We start from the raw sequence: 27415 nt of genomic DNA on the forward strand, positions 1-27415 counted from the left end.
TTCGTGTGCAGGAGTCCTAAGGCATATTGGTACACCATAGACTTTTCCAGGGTGCAAGTGCCCACAGAGAGGGCTCTGAGTGCCGCCTCTGGCACCCGTGCCATAGGTTCGCCATCACTGGTATAGATGATTACAACGGTCCAACAACATGTTAATATTATCAGGAGAACCCATGTGAAAAAATATCTTTCATAGTAGACAACCGATTTAATATGCATAACCAAAAAACTATTTAACCAAAAATGTTCACATGAACTGATGTGGAGATAAGAAGGTGTGGGGTTGTGACTTGACTGCTTTCTGTTACTACTTTTGCAGAAACCAGGGGATCATGTTTTTTTCTGATGTGACTTTTATACAATTCATTTCAGGCTCTGTTCACGTGTGTTGTGGCTTCTGTTCATAATGTAAACCCGTGTCTTATCTTTTGTTTCAGTGGTCCCGAACCATTTTTCATCTGAGGGCCGTACTAGACATAGAATTCATTTTGCAGGCTAGAACCAGGTAGCATTGCCAGAAAGGAAAGCAATCATTAAAAAGGAAATTATTCTAGTAATTTAGATAACACAGTATTAGAAAGAAATCATAAACCAGAAATTATTTCTGCACTCAACATTTGATGTCATTTCATTAATGTGACGTCTGCAGATGTTTAAGGCCAATATTACTATGATGGGGAACGTGTGAGCATTATTACTGTGAAGGGGCACATGGGAGCTTTATTACTGTGAAGGGGCACATGGGAGCATTAATACTGTGAAGGGGCACATGGGAGCATTAATACTGTGAAGGGGCACATGGGAGCATTAATACTGTGAAGGGGCACATGGGAGCTTTACTACTGTGAAGGGGCACATGGAAGCTTTACTACTGTGAAGGGGCACATGGGAGCTTTACTACTGTGAAGGGGCACATGGGAGCTTTACTACTGTGAAGGGGCACATGGGAGCATTACTACTGTGAAGGGGCACATGGGAGCATTACTACTGTGAAGGGGCACATAGGAGCATTACTACTGTGAAGGGGCACATGGGAGCATTACTACTGTGAAGGGGCACATGGGAGCATTACTACTGTGAGGGGGCACATGGGAGCATTATTACTGTGAAGGGGACACATATCTCTCCCTCATTAGAGATAATAAGGAGTGCTTCCTGAGGAGCAACCCATACGGCCCACACGGGCACTAGACTTCCCACCACTACCAGACCTCACCAGTCACATCTAACGTCTGCTCCCTTCTGACTTGTCCTCACCTTCTCCGACTCTGTACCGACGGGTGTGGGAAGAAGGGGTCTCCAGTTGCTGTAGAAAATAGCAATGGTCCAGGCGGGTCTCTTCTTCAACTGAGAACAAGCTCCGCCTCTAGTCACTGCGCGGGCCGCATGATACAGCTTCGCAGGCCAGATGTGGCCCACAGGCCGTAGTTTCGGAATCACTGTTTTGTTGCATCCCAACATAATAAAATGAAGCAACTTAAAATATTGGGGAAGATTTAACAAACTGGTGTACAGTAGAACTGGCTTAGTTGCCCATAGCTACCAATCAAATTCCACCTTTCATTGTTCACAGCTCCATTGGAAAATGAAAGGTGGAATCTGATTGGTTGCCATGGGCAACTAAGCCAGTTCTACTTTGCACCAGTTAGATAAATCTCCCCCATAGTCTTTAATAAAAGTGTCCTACCAGTTTGCATCTATACTGTCACTACTATGATAGCTATGTTTCTCCATGGTAACAGACAACAAACAATCTGTGCAGTCTGATCCTAAAGTCATAATGCAGTCCATGGAAAATCTTCCTAATCTACTAAAATGTAGGAAGAAGTAAGGGATAGACTGTATGACTTTCAGGGGCTTAGCTAAAGGCTCATGGACCCTGGTGCAATAGTTCACCGTGAGTTCCCCTTTCTTCAGTGCTTTGTGGCTAGGGGCAGAGAAGCACATAGCCTTCATGCTGCCTGAGGCAAAAATTTCAATTGCACCCCCCCCCCATGCCAAATTCTCAACCTAACACCCCTTCCCTCCAGCCAAAGGTGTAACATGACCTGCATGCACTTTCTATAATACTGGTGTCTTAAGCACCACAATGGACTGTGGGCCTGGTAGCGATTGCTACCTCTGCCCCCCACCACACCCTATAGCTATGCCCCTGATGACTATACAATCAGGCTACATAGGGTTTGTGTATATTATCTTACTCACCAAGAGATCTGTATAGACTGTTCTTATGTAGATGCATCGATCTGCAAAGGAGCTTTATGCATAATGGTAGAAATGTTTAAGAAAGGCTATTTGCAAAGCTGCTGCAGTTTTCACGTCCAATGCCTTATACAACAGCACACAAACTACATAGATAGGGACCAAACAAAGCCGTTCAGTGTCACAATAGTGTAAGGCCTCATGCACACGGACGTTGTTTTAGTCCGCATTCGAGCCGCAGTTTTGGTGGCTCGGATGCGGACCCATTCACTTCAATGGGACATCAAAAGATGCGGACAGCACTCCGTGTGCAGTCCGCATCCATTGCCCCGTTCCGTGGCCCCTCCCAAAAAAATATAACATGTCCTATTCTTTTCCGCACGTTGCGGACAAGAATAGGCAGTTATATTAAAGGCTGTCTGTGCCGTTCCGCAAATTGCAGAACGCACAATGACGCCATCCGTGTTTTGCAGATCAGCGGTTTGTGGACCGCAAAAAAAAAAACGTAACGGTCGTGTGTATGTAGCCTAAAGCTGATGATAGCTTTCCTTTGAAAGTAATTAAAACCACCTTCCAGTTAAACCTAAAACGTGTCTATACATGAAAAATGCACAGTTAACATCCCTAGTATAACATGAGAAAATCAGCTCACCCACTACTGAGAGGACACATGGATGCATGCAATATTAAGAGGAAATCCAGCAGTCATTAGAGGAATAAAATGTATTATGTCCAAGTGATCCATATAATAGGTACCACACCACTAATTTGTTTCGGACCTATAGAGGCCCTTCCTGATAGATGTTTAGTGTAGTCAAAATACCTGGTGCCCTCTGTTCTTCCCTGGATCCCCTTCAAGATTGCTGCCACATGCAGAGTGCTGTAAAAAAGTCAAACCCCTGCAATGTACACAATGGACACAGTGCCAAAGCTCCATAGGAAGTCTTCAACATGACTTCCCTTCAGTGCCCTCAGATGGACCAGTGCCAATAACATAGGTGATGTGTCCATCTGTGCGCACTGGAGAGGAGGTTTGGACTTTCCTTCTGTGGTCTGGAAGGAGTAAACATGGGTGGTCATCAGAGCCTGGAAGTCTGCATGTAATTTGTATAGCCTTGAGTAAAGCAAGTAAAAGGGGGCATGATTGAAATGCTAATGTTACTATTCAAGTAAATGAGAACTGCAGTACCCAATAATGACCACTACACAGAGTATGGCGCTGTAGTGTTTTGGCTCGGTACAATGTTTATTTCCAGAACCTGTGGCTCCTACTAACAGCTGATTGATGGGGATGCTGGTTGTTGGACACCTTCTGATCTCAAATCTTATGCATAGGTTTTCAATATGTTAGCCCTGAGAACCTCAATAAGGTGCATAGGATTCTCTTATCCAGGGGGAAAAACTCTGCACCAAAGTGAGAGGCCCATTTTGATGCAAGCCCATGTCCTTGACCAGGGGCGTAGCTAAAGGCTCATGGGTCCTGTTGCAAGAGTTCAGCTTGGGCCCCCCTTCCTTCAGTGCTTGTTGGCAAGGGGCAGGGGAGCACATATCCTTCCTGCTGCCTGAGGCAAACAATGAAAGGGCACCCCCTCATGCCAAATTCTTAACCTAACCCCTTCCCTCCAGCCAGAGGTGTAAATTGATCAGCATGCACTTTCTATAATGCCAGTGTCTTATGTGGCACAAGGGTGTTTGGGCCCCCTCAGGCTCCTGGGCCCGGTAGCGACTGCTATCTCTGCACCCCCTATAGCTACGCCCCTGTCCTTGACGTAGTGTATCATCTATTTCTATAAGGCATTGTTTAAACTGTTAACAATAGCTTATAACAATGGCGGGTTATAGAGCAGGAGAAGCTGAACAGAAGGACATATATGGGGGTCATTTATCCAAGTGGTGTAAAGTAAAACTGGCTTAGTTGTCCATAGCATCAGATTCCACCTTTTATTTTCCAAAGGAGCTGTTAAAAATGAAAGGTGGAATCTGATGGGTTGCTATGGGCAACTAAGCCAGTTCTACTTTATGCCAGTTTGATAAATGACCCTGGAAGTTTTGTGAGAAAAGGTTCAGTGTAACTAGAGTTTTATTCATTTAAATTCCTGTTCATTCTGGGCATTGAAGTAAAGATGCTGGTCCTATTAGTGACAACATTCCTCCATGATTGTGCATGCAGAGACAAAGGTCTATCAGCAACAGCATACCCTCCTTGATTTCAAAGCCTAGAACGAGCAGGAATTTTAATGAAAAAAAAAAACACTTTGGCCCCCTGCACACGAACATTTTTTTTTCCCGTTTACGTATACGGAACCATTCATTTCAATGGATCGTCAAAAAAAAAAAAGGAAGGTACTCAGTTTCTGTCTTTCCGTTTTTTTCCGTTCCGTTCAAGGATAGAACATGTCCTATTATTGTCCGCATAACGGTCAAGGATAGTACTGCTCTTTCAGGGGCCAGCTGTTCTGTTCTGCAAAAATCGGAATGCACACGGACATCATCCATATTTTTTGCGGATCAGTTTTTTTGCGGACCGCAAAATACTTAAAAAGCCATACGGTCATGTGCAAGAAGCCTTAAACTGTATATTTCATCTTTTCATATTTCACCATTAGCTGTAAGTGTGAAGGAATAATACTCTGCCTAAAGAAGTTTATAGAATAGCTCTGCTTTTCAAGTGTGAGTGGGTTTGAGTCGTCCCCTTCTCTAGACAGGACCCACCCACTCATGGTATCTGTTTCAGTGCGTTTCTCTTCCCATTCTCTTCTGGGACTGTGGTGCAGGCTTTACTGGTAACACTACACATCACCCTCTGAAGTGGGAGTTTACTGCAGGAGCAGACCACCATACATCTCCTCTCCATATCACACAGGTCAGTGTCTGCTCCTGTTTTGCATTTCAGACATTTTTCTTTGTTCTTTCTTTCATATTTTTGTTTTACCTTCTAAATGTATGAATGACTTACACTAAGAAATGGTTCACTCTTCAAGGCTCAGACTGTTAGAAGATACAGCGTTACATTTCATAGCTTCACTTCTCATGTGATGTCCACAGGCTCTTACCCATCTTTAGGTGTTCTTACGTGCGAGTCTTCTTTATGTGTACATATGTGTAAATTCTAGTTCTTCTTGACAGATCCACAGGTTGCTCCTTGATCCATCTGCTAAATACTTGAAGATGTTCTTTGTATTATGATAGCAGGAATAAGGTAAGAAGATGACACAGGCTCAGTCCTCTTATCACAGTTTTAGAAATGTGTATGTTAGTAAAGCATCATAATAGCCAACTGTGTGTTTCTTAAAGAAGTTGTCTCACTTAACAACAAATGGCACTTATCATGTAGACACAGTTAATACAAAAGCATATTGCTTCCTTTGCTGGTTTGATTCATTTTTACATCACATTGTACACTGCTCATTCCCATGGGTTACGTCCATGCAGCCCAGATATGAGGTGGCCTGGGACAGGAGCTGCTGCTCATGTCTGCTTATGTGTGCTTGCCTGGTCCCACCAGAGGCCAGGGCTTTTTCCTACAGTGTGTAAGCACAGTTACCGCTGCTGGATTGTAGGGGGGTCATGAATCCATGCAGTGTATAATGCGATAAAAAAAATGAATCCAGCAAGCAAAGGAGGCAATATGGACAATCACAATACATTAGTAAGCACAGCTCTAGTCCCAAACAAATACCTTTCAAGCGTCCCCGCACATGTGCAAATAGCAACAGTCGATGTGGTGCTCCAGCCTCAAGACACAAAGTGATGATAAATGTAGAAAACAGATTGGCAAGTGCCGCCTAAGTCCTTTATTCCTTCCAAAGGTAAAACTCACAAGGCTCGGGGCCAGACAGCTCACACAAGGTATATGAAAGTGACGACGGCCGTTTCAGGCAAACACGCGCTTCTTCAGGCCACTGACGTCAGCACGCATGTACGCGCTCTACTTATGCACGTGGGGTGACCATGAAGTTCACAGACATAACCCCACCTCTGACTGTAATATATGCTGATTACATAAAAACAAAAATGCATTATAGCAAAAATCAAATCAAAGGCATAAACTTATGAACCCATAGCTCCAGTGCATAAAATCCACATTGCTTCTCTTTGCAACAGGAGGAGATGTCTATCGCCCCCCTGTGGAGGATTAGACACTAACTCAATGCCTGTCCACAAGTTTGTTGATCGCGCTGCCTTCCGTGTGCAAAAGTTCCAATCCCAGACCCTCTTTTTTCTCCAATGCTCAGGTTGTTTCACTTTGTAGCCACACAAACGGTTACCAGAGGCTAGGTGCACGACGTGAGTATAGGTCGCTTCACAGTTAAAATGCCCACAAGTTTGTTGATCGTGCTGCCTTCCGAGTGCAAAAGTTCCAATCCCAGACCTTCTTTATTCTCCAATGCTCAGGTTGTTTCACTTTGTAGCTACGTAGTAACGGTTACCAGAGGCTAGGTGCACTCACGTACACCTGCACCCTAGAGGGAAGCATTAGTACAAATAGTGAAGTTCCACCAGGTATTTATCGCAATCAGCAGGTTTTATTCTACTTACAAAAAAGTCTAAAATCTCAGTCATAAAAACAAGTCTTTTTCATCACAGATCCACCCGACCCGGGTTTCACCAGTCCAGCTTCGTCAGGGGCGATGATGTCTTGCCCCACAGGTGCAGTATTTATTGAGCCACAACCCCTTTTAAGGGCCGCCCACTAATATACATATTTCTATGTTATTTTCTCCTTTTAGATGTTCACATAATGCAATAACTGACAACAGGTTTCAAAGCCTTAGGCCACCTTCACACTTGTGTTCAGAGCGGATCCTTCTGGTGTCTGCATAGACGGATCCGCTCCTATAATGCAGATAATGGGATCCGTTCAGAACGGATCCGTCTGCATTATATTTCTGAAAAAATTCTAAGTGTAAAAGTTAGTCAGACGGACCCGTCCAGACCCTGTGTCAACCTCAAACGGACCCGTCCCCACCGACCCACACCGCAAGTCTGGACGGATCCGTCTGGCTCCGCACGGCCAGGCGGACACCCGAACGCTGCAAGCTGCGTTCGGGTGTCTGCCCACCGAGCGAACGGAGGCCAAACTGTGCCAAACTGAGGCACTCTGAGCGGATCCGCATCCACTCAGAATGCATTGAGGCTGTACGGATCCATTCGGGGCCGCCTGTGAGAGCCTTCAAACTGAACCCACAAGCGGAACCCCGAACGCAAGTGTGAAAGTAGCCTTATCCGGCCCAAAACATACTGATATGAAATAACAAAATAACATAAATAAACATAAATGAACAGAGCATACAATACAAAACAACTCCCTCCCTCCATTCTGATTAATAAATACGGGATTGTCGACACCCGAATCGCATGATTACCCTTGAGCCAATGACAGCCCACCACAATAGCTTCATTCATGGTCGAGCATCCAAGGACAGCGGCAACACACCACCTGATAACATAATACTACAAGGAAGGAATTCCACTATCCTGCATGGATCCACCACGGTAGCAGCACCCTCCCATGGCTCCCTCTTTACTCTACTAGACACGGTTTTAGATCAAACTCCACATTGAGCCCTGCTGGTTTTAAGGTCCCCAATCTATATATCCAACTGACCTCCTTCCGATTTATACTGGCGAAAGAACCCCCTCCTCTACAGTTCCTCTCAACCTTTTCCATACCACTAAACCTCAAGCCCGCCGGAATTTTCTTTTTTCTACTATTTTCTACTTCGCCGGATTCTTACCATGCGCCAGCTTGAAGTGCAGTGGAACACTGTGGTCCTCCTTACCTTTCCTAATATCCCCTATGTGCTCCTGCAGTCGGGTCTTCAATTTACGTAGGGTTCTGCCCACAAACTGGAGCCCACAAGGGCACTCCAGCATGTAGACTACCCCCATGGTCTCGCATGACATCTCTCCTCTAATCTTGTATGTCTGCCCTCCTCCCGACTGAATTTCCTGCTGGTTTCTTTTCTTTTTGTCCTCCTTGGTGTGCGGTTTCTGCAAACACTGCAGAAGCCGCATCAAGTGAACTGGTCCTTACTTGGTTTCTTAGTTTTCGCCAGGCAGCTATGAACCAATGCATCTCGCAGGTTTGGTGCTCTTTTATACAGTACCTTGGGACGTTCAGGAATAATCTGCCCCAACACTGGGTAATTTTTTAGGATAACCAGTTCTTCTGCAATGGGAATGGGATAGGGGGGGATTAAGAAGTGTAAAGAAAATAAGGGTACAGAGAGAGAAAACAAAATGCTTGATTTAAAGTTTTCCTTCCTTACCCAATACAACACACAGATAGGACCACTAAAGGACTCCTTGCAGAAGAACTGGTTTATCCCAAAAAAATGACCCAGTGTTGGGGCAGATTATTCCTGAACGTCCCAAGGTACTGTATAAAAGAGCACCAAACCTGCGAGATGCATTGGTTCATAGCTGCCTGGCGAAAAGTAAGGGCTGTTTCACACGAGCGGATGCCGTGCGTAACATCCGCTCCGTGAATGACAGCCAAGACCCGATGCAGACTGCAGAGGCACGGAGCATTAACATGACTGATAATGCTCCGTGCCCCTCTGTGATCTCTTTACTACGAAATCACTGTGAGAAAAAATTGTCACTGTGATTTCGTAGTAAAGAGATCACAGAGAGGCACGGAGTATTATCAATCATGTTAATGCTCCGTGCCTCTGCAGTCTGCATCGGGTCTTGGCTGTCATTCACGCAGCGGATGTCACGCACGGCATCCGCTCTTGTGAAACAGCCCTAAGAAACCAAGTAAGGACCAGTTCACTTGGTGCGGCTTCTGCAGTGTTTGCAGAAACCGCACCAAGGAGGACAAAAAGAAAAGAAACCAGCAGGAAATTCAGTCGAGAGGAGGGCAGACATACAAAGATTAGAGGAGAGATATCATGCGAGACCATGGGGGTAGTCTACAGCCCTTGTGGGCTCCAGTATGTGGGCAGAACCCTCTGTAAATTGAAGACCCGACTGCAGGAGCACATAGGGAATATTAGGAAAGGTAAGGAGGACCACAGGTGTTCCACTGCACTTCAAGCTGGCGCATGGTAAGAATCCGGCAGGCTTGAGGTTTAGTGGTCTGAAAAGGTTGAGAGGAACTGGAGGGGAGGGGATCCTGTCCCTGTATAAATCGGAAGGAGGTCAGTTGGATATATAGATGGAGCCCTGCTGGTTTTACGGTCGTTAATGTGGAGTTCGATCTAAAACCGTGTCCAGTAGAGTAAAGAGGGAGCCATGGGAGGGTGCCGCTACCATGGTGGACCCATGCAGGATTGTGGAATTCCTTCCTTGTAGTGTTATGTTATCAGGTGGTGTGTTGCCGCTGTCCTTGGATGCTCGACTATGAATGAATCTATTGTGGTGGGCTGTCATTGGCTCAAGGGGAATCATGCGATGCGGGTGTCGACAATCCCGTATTTATGAATGAGAATGGAGGGAGCGAGTTGTTTTGTATTGTATGCTCTGTTCACTTATGTTTATTTATGTTATATTATATCAGTATGTTTCGGGCCGGATAAGGCTACTTTCACACTTGCGTTCGGGGATCCGCTTGTGGGTTCTGTTTGAAGGCTCTCACAGGCGGCCCCGAACGGATCCGTACAGCCTCAATGCATTCTGAGTGGATGCGGATCCGCTCAGAGTGCCTCAGTTTGCCACCGTTTGGCCCCCGTTCCGCTCGGCGGGCAGACACCCGAACGCAGCTTGCAGCGTTCGGGTGTCCGCCTGGCCGTGCGGAGCCAGACGGATCCGTCCGGACTTGCGGTGTGGGTCGGTGGGGACGTGTCCGTTTGAGGTTGACACAATATGGTGCGATTTCGGACGGATCCGTCCCCCATTGACTTTCGATGCGGGGTCTGGACGGGTTTTACACGTATAATTTTTTTTAGAAATATAATGCAGACAGATCCGTTCTGAATGGATCCCATCGCCTGCATTATAGGAGCGGATCCGTCTATGCAGACACCAGAAGGATCCGCCTAAGGCTTTGAAACCTGTTGTCAGTTATTGCATTATGTGAACATCTAAAAGGAGAAAATAACATAGAAATATGTATCTTAGTGGGCGGCCCTTAAAAGGGGTTGTGGCTCAATAAATACTGCACCTGTTGGGCAAGACATCATTGCCCCTGACGAAGCTGGACTGGCGAAACCCGGGTCGGGTGGATCTGTGATGAAAAAGACTTGTTTTTATGACTGAGATTTTAGACTTTTTTGTAAGTAGAATAAAACCTGCTGATTGCGATAAATACCTGGTGGAACTTCACTATTTGTACTAATGCTTCCCTCTAGGGTGCAGGTGTACGTGAGTGCACCTAGCCTCTGGTAACCGTTACTACGTGGCTACAAAGTGAAACAACCTGAGCATTGGAGAATAAAGAAGGTCTGGGATTGGAACTTTTGCACTCGGAAGGCAGCACGATCAACAAACTTGTGGGCATTTTAACTGTGAAGCGACCTATACTCACGTTGCTTGGTGGATCTGTAGCGCCAATAAGTACACCAAAAATTGGAGATTGTTTAACTAACTCAATGCCTGCAAAGCTGAGGGATCTAACGTCCCCACCATGTTCACTTTTTATGTGGTCAATCAATCTGGGGCATCCTTTCCCTGACCTTATTGAGTTAACGTGTTCTCTAAATCTTTCATACATGCTTCTGATTGTTTTCCCAATGTAGAAGCGTCCAACATTGGCATAACACTACATATACTACAAATGTACTTCCACATGTAATGAAACTGGTCAGCTGGTGTTGAATTCCTCCAAAAGTAAAAGCTTTACCTTGTAAATTGTAATAGCAGAAAGAACAATTACTGCATCTAAAATTGCCCTTGTCTCCTTTCTTGTAACCAATTGCTATTCTTTTTTTCTACGTAGCGACTCCTACGTAGAAATCTGCCATCATTTTCATATTGCATAATCTCCTTAGAAATCCAGAGGCCTCTTGGGACCCTCCTACTCTCTTTATATGATTTTAAGGAATTGACAGTCCAAGATAGACGCACTTCTTTGTCTGCTAGTTGTGAAATTTTCATTTCAAGGGCTTTAGTGCTCAAGGTTTTTAATGTATCCCTATGATTACATTGTGTGAAAAAAGTGTCTGCCCCCTCTCTGCCTTCATTCAAACATACTGCGGTTTCTTCTGACGCCATGTTGCTTAGTGGTCTCCAGGAGCGTGCTTTGCCTATATAGTAGACATTAGTAATCGGTAAGTGGGTAGATGTAGGCGGCGCAGCTCTAGTCCCAAACAAATACTTTTCAAGAAGATTTTACGCACTGGAGCTATGGGCTCATTAGGGCTTAATGATGGGAACGATTTAAGTGTATTCCTTTGATTTGGTTTTTGCTATAATGCATTTTTGTTTTTATGTAATCAGCATATATTACAGTCAGAGGTGGGGTTATGTCCGTGAACTTCATGGTGACCCTGCGTGTTGACGCATAAGTTGAGCGCATACATGCGTGCTGACGTCAGTGGCCTGAAGAAGCGCGTGTTTGCCTGAAACGGCCGTCGCCACTTTCATACACTGTGTGTGAGCTGTCTGGCCCCGGGCCTGGTGATTTTTACCTTTGGAAGGAATAAAGGACTTCATTTATCAAACAGTGGTGAGTGCCGCCTATCTGTTTTCTACATTTATCACAATACATTAGTAAGTTCATTCTATTAACGTCCTCTACATGATAAATGTCATTTGCTAAAGTGAGACAACCCCTTTAAGGAGAAGGATTTGAGGAAAAAATACATATGGCTAGAATCACATTCACGTTCTGCCTTAGATATTTTGACACTGCATACTTTGTTTTTACAGATCTAGTAAAAGGGTTATGTCATGATTAACATAAAAAAATTAAAATCAGACATCATACCGTACATATATCAAAGCTAGAACCTTGTACCTCACATGGAACCAGAGATCCTATTCATTACAACAATTGCTCTGCTATAATTATTTCAGGCTGTCAGCTCTGGGGCAGGGGGAGACGTTTCCTTTCTCAGGGAGCTATTTGTTTCCTGATGAAGCCTTTTCCCTGTAACGGTCATAGCTTCTAACAGAAGATATGGCTGATTGTAATTGAAGATTTAGGCCTCATGCACACAACAGTATTTTTTCACGGTCCGCAAAAACGGGGTCCGTAGGTCCGTGACAGTTTTTTCGTCTGTGGGTCTTCCTTGATTTTTGGAGGATCCACGGACATGAAAAAAGTTGTTTTGGTGTCCGCCTGGCCGTGCGAAGCCAAACGGATCCGTCCTGAATTACAATGCAAGTCAATGGGGACGGATCCGTTTGACATTGACACAATATGGTGCCATTTCAAACGGATCCGTCCCCATTGACTTTCAATGTAAAGTCTGGAGTCCCTTTTATACCATCGGATCAGAGTTTTCTCCAATCCGATGGTATATTTTAACTTGAAGCGTCCCCATCACCATGGGAACGCCTCTATGTTAGAATATACTGTCGGATATGAGTTAGATCGTGAAAATTCATTTCCGACAGTATATTCTAACACAGAGGCGTTCCCATGGTGATGGGGACGCTTCTAGTTAGAATATACTACAAACTGTGTACATGACTGCCCCCTGCTGCCTGGCAGCACCCGATCTCTTACAGGGGGCCGTGATCAGCACAATTAACCCCTAAGGTGCTGCACCTGCAGGGTTTAATTGTACTATCATATCCCCCTGTAAGAGATCAGGGCTGCCAGGCAGCAGGGGGCAGACCCCCCCCCCTCCCTAGTTTGAATATCATTGGTGGCCAGTGCGGCCCCCCCCTCCCTCTATTGTAATAATTTGTTGGTGGCACAGTGTGCGCCTCCCCGCCCCCCCCCTCATCCCTCTATTGTAATAATTTGTTGGTGGCACAGTGTGCTCCCCCCCCCGGCCCCCCCCTTCCTCCCTCTATTGTAATAATTCGTTGGTGGCACAGTGTGCCCCCCCTCCTCCCTCTATTGTAATAATTCGTTGGTTGGCACAGTGTGCGCCCCTCCCCCTGCCCCCCCTTCCTCCCTCTATTGTAATAATTCGTTGGTGGCACAGTGTGCGCCCCCCATCGGCCCCCCCTCCCTCTATAGCATTAACAACATTGGTGGCCAGTGTGCGGCCTCCCATCTCCCCCCCCCCCATCATCATTGGTGGCAGCGGAGTTCCGATCGGAGTCCCAGTTTAATCGCTGGGGCTCCGATCGGTAACCATGGCAACCAGGACTGCTACTGCAGCCCTGGTTGCCATGGTTACTTAGCAATAGTACAATAGTAAAAGATTCATACTTACCTGCGAGCTGCGATGTCTGTGTCTGGCCAGGAGCTCCTCCTACTGGTAAGTGACAGTTCATTTAGCAATGCGCCGCACAGACCTGTTACTTACCAGTAGGTGGAGCTCCCGGCCGGACACGAACATCACAGCAGCCAGCAGGTAAGTATGAATCTTCTACTATTGTACTATTGCTAAGTAACCATGGCAACCAGGACTGCAGTAGCGTCCTGGTTGCCATGGTTACCGATCGGAGCCCCAGCGATTAAACTGGGACTCCAATCGGAACTCCGCTGCCACCAATGATTGGGGGGGGGAGGGAGGGAGGCCGCACACTGGCCACCAATGTTGTTAATGCTATAGAGGGAGGGGGGCTGATGGGGGATGCACACTGTGCTACCAACAAATTATTACAATAGAGGGAGGAAGGGGGGGGCGCACACTGGGCCACCAACAAATTATTACAATAGAGGGAGGAAGGGGGGGGAGCGCACACTGTGCCACCAACAAATTATTACAATAGAGGGAGGAAGGGGGGGCGCACTGGCAACCAATGATATTCAAACTGGGGAGGGGGGGGGGTCTGCCCCCTGCTGCCTGGCAGCCCTGATCTCTTACAGGGGGATATGATAGTACAATTAACCCCTTCAGGTGCCGCACACCTTAATTGTGCTGATCACGGCCCCCTGTAAGAGATCGGGTGCTGCCAGGCAGCAGGGGGCAGTCTTGTACACAGTTTGTAGTGTATTCTAACTAGAAGCGTCCCCATCACCATGGGAACGCCTCTGTGTTAGAATATACTGTCGGATATGAGTTTTCACGATCACGGACACGGATGCCAATCTTGTGTGCATCCGTGTTCTTTCACGGACCCATTGACTTGAATGGGTCCGTGAACCGTTGTCAGTCAAAAAAATAGGACAGGTCATATTTTTTTGACAGACAGGATACACGGATCACGGTCTCGGCTGCAAAACTGTGCATTTTCACGGTCGTGTGCATGAGGCCTTAAACTGAGCACGTGTGGCCACCTTACTGAGGTGGGTAACATAGTAAGTAAATAAGGCCAAAAAAATACATTTGTCCATCTAGTTCAGCCTGTTATCCTGCAAGTTGATCTAGAGGAAGACAAAAAAAAAGTCCTGGGAGGTAGAAGCCAATTTTCCCCACTTAGGCCGAATGCGCACGGTCGTGTTTCACTGCCGTGAGCGGTCCGTGGAACGGGCTGGATTCCTGCTGAGAGCAGGAGCGCACGGAGTCATTGGTTGCTGCTCTCAGCAGGAATCCAGCCCGTGGTTCCATGGACCGCTCACGGCTGTGAAACACGGCCGTGTGCATTCGGCCTAAAGGGGAAAATATTTTGTTCCAGACTCCAATCAGGCAATTATAATAACCCTGGATCAAAGACTCCTCTCTGGTAGCTATAACCTGTAATATTATTACACTACAGAAATACTCTTAGTGAACTCACCATCACTACCTCCTCAGGCAGAGAGTTCCATAGTCTCCCTGCTCTTACCGTAAAGAATCCTCTTCTTTGTTTGTGTACAAACTGTAGGGATTTGCTCTGGTAGGCAGGGTAAGTGGACGCAATACAGAGGCAAAGCCACGGTTAAAAAGCAAAAGTAATTGTTTATTCACACAAAAAGGCAGAAAAGAAACACAATACTTGGCGGGGTCCTGGTGTTAATTCACACTGCAGGAATCCTCGTGTTAATTCACATAGCAAACGTCCACAGAACGAAAAAACACATCACCTGGCAGTCCACAGCAGGCTTTAGGGCACCTAAAGCAGCTCTCAGCCTTGCATTATAGCAGAACTCCTCAGCTCCCAAACCACAGAGCTCCACTATCACCTGGAGGTTCATTCCACACCCAGCTGAGTTACTGGCTGGGCTTTTAAACCCCAGCCCAAAACCTGGCCTGGACGTGGGGAACAGCCACCCACCCTGCTCTTTGGCTGCTCCCAATAAGAAACGGCCCAGATTGGCTTTACAGCCACACTAAGTAAAAGTGTCAGCGAGCACTAGCTGGCGCCGACACACAAAATTTCCGATTCTTATCTCACCGAGGCAAGGAACCTCTGTGACATGTACCTTCCGTCAATGATGGACCCCTGCGCCTTCCTACAAAACCTTCTTTCATCCAGACACAGAGGATGTCCCCTTGTCACAGTCCTGGGGATAAATAGATGATCTCTGTACTGACCCTTGATATATTTATACATAGTTATTAGATCTCCCCTCAGTTGTCTTTTTTCTAAAGTGAATAACCCTAATTTTGATAATCTTTCGGGTACTGTAGCCCCTCCCCCCCTCATTTCAGTTATTACTTTAGTTGCCTTCCTCTGAACCCTCTCAAGCTCTGCTATGTATGCCTTGTTCACAGGAGCCCAGAACTGTACACAGTACTCCATGTGTAGTCTGACTAGTGATTTGTAAAATGGCAGGACTATGTTCTCATCACAGGCATCTATGCCCCTTTTAGTTTGCTGTTCAATAAAATTCCTAGGTCCTTTTTCATGTAGGTGTTACCCAGTGTTTTACCATTCAGTATGAACGGGTGACTTGCATTATTCCTTCCCATGTGCATAACCTTACATTTGTCAGTGTTAAACCTCATCTGCCACTTCTCTGTCCAAGCCTCCAATCTATCCAGATCCCTCTGTAGCTGTATATTGTCCTCTTCCGTGTCAATTACTTTACACAGTTTAGTGTCATCTGCAAAAGTGGATATTTTACTGTACAGGCCTTCTACAAGACCCAATCTGAGTGTGTACCATTAATAACCACCCTCTGTTTTCTATCACTGAGCCAGTTACTTACCCACATACAGACTGTTTTCTCCCAGTCCGAGCATTCTCATTTTGTATACTAACCTTTTATGCGGTACAGTGTCAAATGCTTTGGAGAAGTCCAGATATACGACATCCATTGATTCGCCGCTGTCAAGTCTAGATAAGAACAAACAGCAGGTGGCCCTAAACAGATACATTTTACTTAATAACTCAGTAGCTACACAAAAATTTTTATTACATACAATTACAAAAGTATTCAGATCCAGGTGCTGGTTTGAAAACGGTAGAATATCTTTCGAGGTAACAACCCCTTTAACTATATCCATTAAACAGTTGGTTTATATTTTATAGGGAAGTGATTTATTTTTATTTTTTTGACAGATTCAAATATATTTATATGTTAATAATTGTATATGTTAGCAAGTATCTGACATTGACTTACAGCCATAGAACCACAAGTTTTGGTATATCTATGTATATCACTAGTTACTGACATGCATCTGTCACACATACAGTATATATGTACTGTCAAAAATGATGACCTATATGTAACATAAACTTGAGTGTAGCATATATCATATGTTACATGTAGTATTCATCAATATCCATCTGTCTATCCTTTCATAATACAGTTGCAAGAAAAAGTGTGTGAACCCTTTGGAATGATATGGATTTCTGCACAAATTGGTCATAAAATGTGATCTGATCTTCATCACAACAATAGACAATCACAGTCTGATTAAACTAATAACACACAAATAATTAAATGTTACCATGTTTCTATTGAACACACCATGTAAACATTCACAGTGCAGATCGAAAAAGTATGTGAACCCTTGGATTTAATAACTGGTTGAACCTCCTATGGCAGCAATAACTTCAACCAAACGTTTCCTGTAGTTGCAGATCAGACGTGCACAACGGTCAGGAGTAATTATTGACAATTCCTCTTTACAGAACAGTTTCAGTTCAGCAATATTCTTGGGATGTCTGGTGTGAATCGCTTTCTTGAGGTCATGCCACAGCATCTCAATCGGGTTGAAGTCAGGACTCTGACTGGGCCACTCCAGAAGGTGTATATTCTTCTGTTTAAGCAATTCTGTTGTTAATTTACTTGTATGCTTTGAGTCGTTGTCCTGTTGCAACACCCATCTTCTGTTGAGCTTCAGCTGGTGGACAGATGGACCTAAGTTCTCCTGCAAAATGTCTTGATAAACTTGGGAATTTATTTTTTCTTCGATGATAGCAATCTGTCCAGGCTCTGATGCAGAAAAGCAGCCCCAAACCATGATAACCCCACCACCATACTTCACAGCTGGGATGAGGTTTTGATGTTGGGGTGCTGTGCCTATTTTTCTCCACACATAGTGTTGTGTGTTTCTTCCAAACAACTCAACTTTGGTTTCATCGGTCCACAGAATCTTTTGCCAGTACTGTTGTGGAACATCCAGGTGCTCTTGTGCAAACTGTAAACATGCAGCAATGGGTTTTTTTTGGAGAGCAGTGGCTTCCTCTGTGGTATCCTCCCATGAAATGTATTCTTGTTTAGTGTTTTACGTATCGTAGATTCGTTAATAGGGATGTTAGCATATGCCAGAGACTTTTGTAAGTCTTTAGCTGACACTCTTCTTCACCTTATTGAGCAGTCTGCGCTGTGCTCTTGCAGTCATCTTTACAGGACGGCCACTCCTAGGGAGAGTAGCAGCAGTGCTGAACTTTCTCTATTTATAGACGTTTTGTCTTACCGTGGACTGATGAACAGCAAGGCTTTTGGAGATACTTTCATAACCCTTTCCAGCTTTATGCAAGTCAACAATTCTTAATCGTAGGTCTTCTGAGAGCTCTTTTGTGCGAGGCATCATTCACATTAGGCAATGCTTCTTGTGAAAAGCAAACCCAGAACTGGTGTGTGTTTTTTATAGGGAAGTATATACACTCACCTAAAGAATTATTAAGAACACCATACTAATACGGTGTTGGACCCCCTTTTGCCTTCAGAACTGCCTTAATTCTACGTGGCATTGATTCAACAAGGTGCTGATAGCATTCTTTAGAAATGTTGGCCCATATTGATAGGATAGCATCTTGCAGTTGATGGAGATTTGAGGGATGCACATCCAGGGCACGAAGCCCCCGTTCCACCACATTCCAAAGATGCTCTATTGGGTTGAGATCTGGTGACTGTGGGGGCCGTTTTAGTACAGTGAACTCATTGTCATGTTCAAGAAACCAATTTGAAATGATTCGAGCTTTGTGACATGGTGCATTATCCTGCTGGAAGTAGCCATCAGAGGATGGGTACATGGTGGTCATGAAGGGATGGACATGGTCAGAAACAATGCTCAGGTAGCCTGTGGCATTTAAACGATGGCCAATTGGCACTAAGGGGCCTAAAGTGTGCCCTGAAAACATCCCCCACACCATTACACCACCACCACCAGCCTGCACAGTGGTAACAAGGCATGATGGATACATGTTCTCATTTTGTTTACGCCAAATTCGGACTCTACCATTTGAATGTCTCAACAGAAATCGAGACTCATCAGACCAGGCAACATTTTTCCAGTCTTCAACAGTCCAATTTTGGTGAGCTCGTGCAAATTGTAGCCTCTTTTTCCTATTTGTAGTGGAGATGAGTGGTAGCCGGTGGGGTCTTCTGCTGTTGTAGCCCATCCGCCTCAAGGTTGTGCGTGTTGTGACTTCACAAATGCTTTGCTGCATACCTCGGTTGTAACGAGTGGTTATTTCAGTCAACGTTGCTATTCTATCAGTCGGCCCATTCTCCTCTGACCTCTAGCATCAACAAGGCATTTTCGCCCACAGGACTGCCACATACTGGATTTTTTTCTCTTTTCACACCATTCTTTGTAAACCCTAGAAATGGTTGTGCGTGAAAATCCCAGTAACTGAGCATATTGTGAAATACTCAGACCAGCCCGTCTGGCACAAACAACCATGCCACGCTCAAAATTGCTTAAATCACCTTTCTTTCCCATTCTGACATTCAGTTTGGAGTTCAGAAGATTGTCTTGACCAGGACCACAACCCTACATGCATTGAAGCAACTGCCATGTGATTCGTTGACTAGATAATCGCATTAATGAGAAATAGAAGAGGTGTTCCTAATAATTCTTTAGGTGAGTGTATATAAGTGAGGAAAAAAAAAAAGAGTGAGGATGATGGAGGAGAAGGTTTCAAAAGCGCCAAGGAGGCTACTGGGTAGTGAAAAAAGAAGGAGAAGGGGAATGACCGTTCCCGAGGTAGCACCCTTGAATAAACAGTGCACGCTGATGCACTTCAAGTGGATGTAGGTTTGAGAAAAAAATTTGTTCCCCTACGTGGCTCAGATGGTGGTTGAGGGGGGATTAGCACAGGGGCACCAGGAGAGTGGTAAAATTGTGAAAATCTTAGGTGAGGTTTTTATATGTTTATATTTGATACAATAGAGTCTAAATAAATAAAGAAAAAAGAAAAAAGGAAAAAAAATATATATATACATTTTGTCAATAAAAATGAGTCTGTGGTGGTGGGTATTTAAAATCAAGAAGATAATGTTATTGAGGCAGAATATTAATGCAATACTGGAAAATGTGTAATGAATATACACATATATATAAGGCGGAAAAGGGGGACTTACTTCACCAGGGAGGGAGGTATAGGATAAGCATATGACACCTATACTTTCCCCTCCCCCGCCGAGATCGCTAGGTAGGAAGAATGACACCAGTGTTCCAAGTGGAGAGTTCTTTAATGGTTAATAGCTCAACGCTTTTTGGGGTATATCCCCCTTTCTCAAGAGCAAATAAAATACAATCCAGAAGTGTCCATGGCAACGTGTATATATGTATCAAATTGCGGCAAAATTTGACGCGGATCGGAATTGGGCATTAGTCTAGGGGTTCACAAACTTTTTCCACCTGCACTGTGAATGTTTACATGGTGTATTCAATAAAAACATGGTAACATTTAATAATTTGTGTGTTATTAGTTTAAGTAGACTGTGATTGTCTATTGTTGTGACTTAGATGAAGATCAGATCACATTTTACGACCAATTTGTGCAGAAATCCATATGATTCCAAAGGGTTCACATACTTTTTCTTGCAACTGTATGTAGCTCACATCCAGCAACTCAGTCAGCTATAAAACAATGATCTTTGTTCCTCATTGCACATTTCTATGGTTAATAGCCAAGTGTTGGCTCAGAACACATTAACTCCCTTATCTTGTGGATGTCCTGGGAATAGAGATTATTGCTTTACAGCCCACCAAGTCTCTGGATAAGGACTGTATGTCATGTCACACTAAAGTCAATGCCGTGGGCTTCTGAGCAGTGAGCCTTTAAACAAATACTAATACCACATACCAAGAAAGCAAGAAATTGTATTACTTGAAAATATCACTTCCAACAAATTCTACCCTATGTAGAATACAGATTTATCACTATCAGTATGTCTTTGTAGTGTGGGAGGAAACTAGAGTACCCTGGGGAAACCCATGCAAACACGGGGAGGACATACAAACTCCATGCAGATGTTGTCCTTCCAGCCTTGGCAGTATTATTTTATACTATAATACCAATCATTATTACCACAGTGCATAGGATGTACACATTACCCTGTTGGGACATCTTGCGCCTGCTTCGAAGCCACATGACTTTTGCATGCCATGTGACCCTGTGACATCAGAAGGTGATTTTGGCGCATGGGTTTTGAGGGAGCTTTACACTACCTGAACATCCAGCAGATCATTGCTAGCAAGCATTCATAGGAATGCTCATTAGCAGTGATCTGCCAGTGTAAAGTTTCTGCTGATTACCCGATGAACAAGCGAAACTCAATATGTGTGTCACCAAAATCACCATCATAATTTTTATACTATATTATTAAACAGTCGTTCATCAGGTGATAGGATCTTTCATGCGGTCACCTAAATTATTGTTTGCCCACAACAGATTGTACTGTTTAAATAGCCTCTACTGCTGGCAAACAATGGTTCTGTATGGGGATGAGCAGTGGCATTAGCGATCTCTCCTTCCTGACAACCATCTGCTCAAGTGCCTTTAGACACTACCATATTATCCAAATGTAAGAATATTTACAGTACAGACATTTACAGTGTGATACATTTATATCAGAGCGCACTATATCCACAGTGAGCTTCTCACTGTACCACCTCAGCTCACCTGCTATGCATCCTTCCCAAGGTGTAGGATTCCCCCAGAGTGGTCATATGTCCTTGCAAACTTCCTGCAACATTTCCCATCTTTAGACAACTATGTCCAGGACCTAATGTAGCGCAATATCTACTCCAGCTAGTGTTTCACAGCCATTTAAGGCATCATATTTGTAACACTTTACATACAGGTGAAACTCGAAAAAATTAGAATATCGTGCCAAGTTCATTTATTTCAGTAATGCAACTTAAAAGGTGAAACTAACATATAAGACAGACTCATTACATGCAAAGCGAGATATTTCAAGCCTTTATTTGTTATAATGTGGATGATTATGGCTTACAGCTTATGAAACCCGAAAGTCAAAATTTTGAGGCACCCTTTGCTCAGGGGATATGGATTAATTAGCTGACTAGAGTGTGACACGTTGAGCCTAGAATATTGAACCTTTTCACAAAATTTTAATTTTAAGCTGCATTAATGCAATTAGTTTAAAATTAGAATTACTGAAATAAATGGACTTTTGCACAATATTAAAATTTTTCGAGTTTCACCTGTATAACTTCGGCTACTTTCACACTAGCATTTTTGCTGCATCCGGCAGGGTTCAGCAAAAACTCTTTCGTTACTGATAATATAACCATCTGCATCCGTTATGAACGGATCCGGTTGTATTATCTTTAACATTGCCAAGATGGACCCGTCATTGACTCCATTGAAAGTCAATAGGGACAGATCCATTTTCTATTGTGGCAGAGAAAACGTATCCGTAGTGATGGACGAACATTGGCCGGGACATTTTGCAAAAGCGCGTTCACGATCAAATGTTTGCGAACCGGCGTTTGCGGCGGGCCCCATTCACTTTAATGGCAGGCGAACCTGAAAAACCTTCAGGTCATATTTGCAGCCACCAAATACTTACTAGAAGTGCACAAATAGTCCCACAACATGGACATACCAAATGGAGATCAATGGCACAAATTCCCACAAAAAATATGCATTTTAATTAAGTGCCATTTTTATACGTCTTAAAGGGGAACTCTCAAAATTTGCCCTGCTGGAAAAAATAATAATTTTAGGCCACGGCAGTACAGGCCCCAAAAGTTAGACATTCACCTGACAGAAAAGAACAAGTGATTATGTAGCTGGAGGTATATTATATTTCGCTAATATTCCATTGAATATTCGTCTTATATTCGTCTAAATCGAATATTCGTCATTATTCTATTTATCGTGAATAATATGCGATTTAATTATTCATGTATTGCGATTTTAACCGTATAAGGCAACTTTCCTATTGGTTGGCCATGGCTATGGCTAATATGTGTATTTTACGAATATTCGCTATATTGCTATATATTCTTGTTTTAGAATATGACGAATATTCTACAAAGTTATAGCAATATAGCAAATATTTGTAAAATACACAAATAGACTGTAATTTAGCTAATATAGTGCTAGAATCTTTTTTTATAGTCTAATTTTTTTGTCTCTTCTGAGCTTCAGATTTGGAAAAAATGTACGCTATAAAAAAAATTACTATAGCACTATATTAGCTAAATTGCAGTCTACATGTGTATTTTACGAATATTCGTGATATTGCTATATATTCTTGTTTTAGAATATGACGAATATGACGAATATTCTGAAAAACGAAGTTCTAGCAATATTGTGAATATATTCGTTATTTAGAATATTCGGCTTTTTTTTTTTTCAATCTGTTATTCCACTTTGGCATACTCCTCCCCGACAAGCGTCCCCTTCACCATGTGGGTTAGAATATACCATCGGATCTGAGTTTTCAGGATCTCAGGGAAAACTCAGATCCAATGGTATTTTCTAACCTACAGATGTTCCCATGGTGACGGGACGCTTGTCGGGGAGGAGTATGCGAACAACTGTACAGATTGGAAAAAAAGGCGAATATTCTAAATAAGGAATATGTTCCCTATATTGCTATATATTAGTTTTTAGAATATTCGTCATTTTTTTTTCCATATGAAAACATGATTCCTTACTGCTTAAGTTGCTTGTGGGCCAATCACTCATTGACCCACAAGAAAGAAGCCGGAAGGAATCATGTTTTCAGATATGGCTAAAAATTTAACTGTAGGCCAGTACAGGCCCCAAAAATTAGGCTTTCACCTGACCGAAAAGAACGTGTGATGATGTGGCTGGAGGTACAATAGGCAGTCACCGGCTAAAAATTTTACTGTAGGCTAAGGCCAGTACAGGCCCCAAAAATTAGGCATTCACCTGACAGAAAATAACTAGTGATATGTGTCTGGAGGTACATTAGGTAGTCACTGGATACAAATTTTACTGTAAGCCACTGGAGTAGAGGCCCCAAAAATTAGGCATTCACCTGACAGAAAAAGCCTTTTATGCCACTGTATATACATAAGACAAGAACCATTCTTTGTTATGGGTGGTGGCGGATATGTGTTGGCTGGCATGAGAAAATTACATGTGGTCGTCACAGGTGTTAGAATATGAAAACGAAGGGGAGCAGTGACAATATTAAAACTTAACTTTTACTAGATACATTCCCCCAATTGGGGAATAAGAGACCCCTTACAGACACAAATAACAAGAAGACAGACAAGACCCCTATAGAGGGGGTTTATACGACGGTATCGTGCAACATAGGTGGTGCTGCACACCAAAATAGGTCTCGTCCCCTCCCAAAAAGCCTGTAGAGGTTATCACACAGACCTGTGGTGGAGGGACCGAGTAATCCCTATTGTCTGTCTCCAAAAATGGAAACAGACACAATAAAATGGAAAGTTCTTACCAATTTATTTTGGGTCTCGCTTAGCGACCACATATACGTGGGTTAAGGCAGGAGGAGGTCACTTGTGGCAGGTAGGTCCTTCATCCGGTATTCAAGGTAAACGGAGAAGGGCGTCAGGGATATCCAATTGGTCCGGTATCAGAGTGGTATCAGGAAAGAGACTCACCCTAGTACCTCCCTGCTTGGCCTGACCTAGCCCTAGTGACCTAACACGGGGTCCGTGCCCCGCAAGGGGTGGCCCCGTCCGGAACCTTACCCTGGTAAACAAGCCCTAGGTGACCCTAGCGAAGGGTGACTAGGGGGAAAGGTTGTTTAACTCAAGGCAGGTAAAATTGTAAGTATAAATGAGTTGTAATATCATATATATGTAAGGATACTGGAGACTGGGACGCACATATAACTGCACGTATCCAATGATATGTCAACGTGTCCCGACGCGTTTCCTTAATATAACATATCTAAATTTATAGTATAAAGAATCTAAATGTATCCACTGTTAAAGTGAACTAAGACCCCAAAAATCATCAGGGGACACGGGGCTTAGTAATATGGCTCCTGTCAGTCAGATAGTTGCCACTGTAATAGATATCCCAGTGTAGCAACAATGTGGGGGGTAATGGATTAAGAGATACCCTCCAAGGTAGAGACTGAGGACCAAGTGAGGCATATGGAAAACCTATAGGGACACATAGAGAGAGGTAGAGTAAATACAGAACTCAATCCAAGTGTCCCTGCTGCCCACCTCTTATCGGCTTACAGCATGTACTTACATTGCTGCTGGAGCGGTCTCACAAATGTCCAGGATCGGCGGCCCACAGGTTCAGTGTGCCGTCACATGAGGTGTATGCCTGGCTAGTGCGCCTTGGCGTGCTGTATTTGAGAGCGGAAGGGGGAGGGCGCTGGTCCGTGCGCATGTGCCGCATGACGTCAAACCCCCGTGACATAGCCCGATCACGTGACGGGGTCAGACGGGGGTGTGGGGTGTCACTACGCGGCGCATGCGCTATCGGACAGCGCGCTATCGGAGAGGACTAGGTGCAGGGGAGGAGGCTTTGACGTAGGTGCCTGCAGGTCCGTCCGATGGGCGCCACTCAGTGGAGGGGGGAGTGGAAAGGTTACCAGACCGCCCCAATGAGGTGCGTCCCAGCAGTGTAAACTGCCGATGAAGGGGGGTGGAGCTACACTAGGGGAGTATATGTCCCAGCCCTCGTAGCTACAACACTTGTATCCCAGCAGTGTAAACTGCCGATGAAGGGGGGTGGAGCTACACTAGGGGAGTATATGTCCCAGCCCTCGTAGCTACAACACTTGTATCCCTAGGATGGGGAAAGATTAACCCCTTATTGGATGGACTGAGTAGGACATTTTGGCGGGTCAAGGAACTAACCAGCCTAGAAGGGGGAGATAGAGAGAGGCAAACATCCTGTAAATAGGATAATGGGAGGAGTGATGTAAGGCAAATGGGATTGGGAGAGGACTTAATAGGTGACGGTGAGGATATTATACCAGTAGTTAGATAGACTGCACAGGGGATGCTACCGATGGGGGGAGAGTTCAAATATAGCAGCCAAAATGTAGTTGTTCATTTAGGCCGTGAGGGTGGGGCGTATTCAGTTTAAAGATCCACCAGCATTCACGCTGGAGGATCCGCCTATCCCAATCACCCCCTCTGACTGGTTTGTTGATTCTTTCAATTCCCATGAATTTAATAGCTGATGTGCGGCCACCATGTGACGAAAGTACATGCCTGGCTATCAGTGTTTCCCTTCCATTGCGGATGTCCCCCAGATGTTCGCTCATCCGTTTGCGGAGTTCCCTCCGGGTTTTGCCCACATAGCGTAAACCGCATTCGCAGCTAAGAAGGTATACCACCCCTACGCTGCGGCAGTTGATGAATTGCTTAATCGTGTGGGTTTTGTCCGATGGGTACCCCGCAAAGGACTTGCCTTTTATCAACCAGTTGCAAAAGCTACAATGGCCACACTTGTAACAGCCTGCAGTGTCACTGTCCAGCCACGTCTTTTGGTTTACCGTGGGACTGAAATGGCTGTGTACTAATCTGTCCCTCAGATTGGTGCCTCTTCTGAAGGTGACCGAGGGATATGGGCTCAGGACTTCAGCTAGGTCGGGATCCATCAAAAGGGTCTCCCAGTTGCGGCCAAGGATCCCTTTTACTTGGGTTGAAAGTACCTATTATCCTAATGGTTTTCTTATTGTCACAGTTAGACTGTGTGGTGGGACATAACAGGGTGGTCCTACTGCGTCCCAGTGCCTTCTGATATGCCTGTCTCAAAATTCTATCTGGGTAACCACGTTCACGGAACCTGGTTCTCATGATGGACGCCTGTTGTTTGAACTCGCTTAGTTCAGAACAGTTGGGTCTGAGGCGGATATACTGTCCGAAGGGAATTCCCCGTTTGAGTGGGACAGGGTGACAACTATCCCATCTCAAAAGTGAGTTGGTGGCTGTGGGTTTACGGTAAATGGTAGTCCTCAAACCGCCCACATCGTTCCTTGAGATTGTAATGTCTAGGAAGGGGAGGTCGTCCCTCGTGATAGATGAAGTAAATTTGAGCCCGATAGGGTTGGTATTAAGCTCTTGGACAAAGTCGTTGAACTGCCCCTTGGTCCCACTCCACAAGATGAATATGTCATCTATGTAGCGGGACCAAAGGGCAACATGTTCTGTGAATTCACTCGGTGTGTCCCCAAGGACCAGTGTCTCTTCCCACCAGCCCAGGAGCAAATTAGCGTACGATGGCACACAAGAACTGCCCATCGCCGTGCCCCTGAGCTGGTGGTACATCCGGCCATCAAATAGAAAGAAGTTCCTAGTAAGGATGAATTGCAGAAGTTCCAGGACGAAGTCACTGTGTGCCGTATGTTGGCAACCTCTTGCTCTTAAAAAATGCGCGACTGCCCCCAATCCCTTGACATGGGGGATTGAGGAATATAGTGCCTCGACGTCAATTGACGCCAAGAACCACTCAGGTTCGATGCAGATGTGTTCGAGTTTAGTTAGCAAGTCCCCAGTGTCTCTTATGTAAGAGGGCAGTGCTTGCACAAATGGACTAAGGAGACGGTCGATGTAGATGCCCGCATTCTGTGACAAGCTGCCCACCCCTGACACGATGGGGCGTCCCCTCATGGGTATTGTGTCCTTATGGACTTTGGGAAGACAATAAAATGT

General features: G+C 44.6%; 1 protein-coding gene across 1 annotated transcript in view; it reads left to right on the plus strand.

The window, feature by feature from the left end:
- Positions 1–5323: 5323 nt before the first annotated feature.
- The window catches only part of LOC122939367 (collagen alpha-6(VI) chain-like), a 245052-nt gene continuing 222960 nt past the window's right edge, over positions 5324–27415 (plus strand). The window contains exon 1 of the mRNA XM_044295433.1: positions 5324–5400. The gene's annotated coding sequence lies outside the window, so the exon portion shown is untranslated. The remainder of the gene's footprint in view (positions 5401–27415) is intronic.

Source organism: Bufo gargarizans, chromosome 5, assembly GCF_014858855.1.
Source record: "Bufo gargarizans isolate SCDJY-AF-19 chromosome 5, ASM1485885v1, whole genome shotgun sequence".
Classification (NCBI taxonomy): Eukaryota; Metazoa; Chordata; class Amphibia; order Anura; family Bufonidae; genus Bufo; species Bufo gargarizans.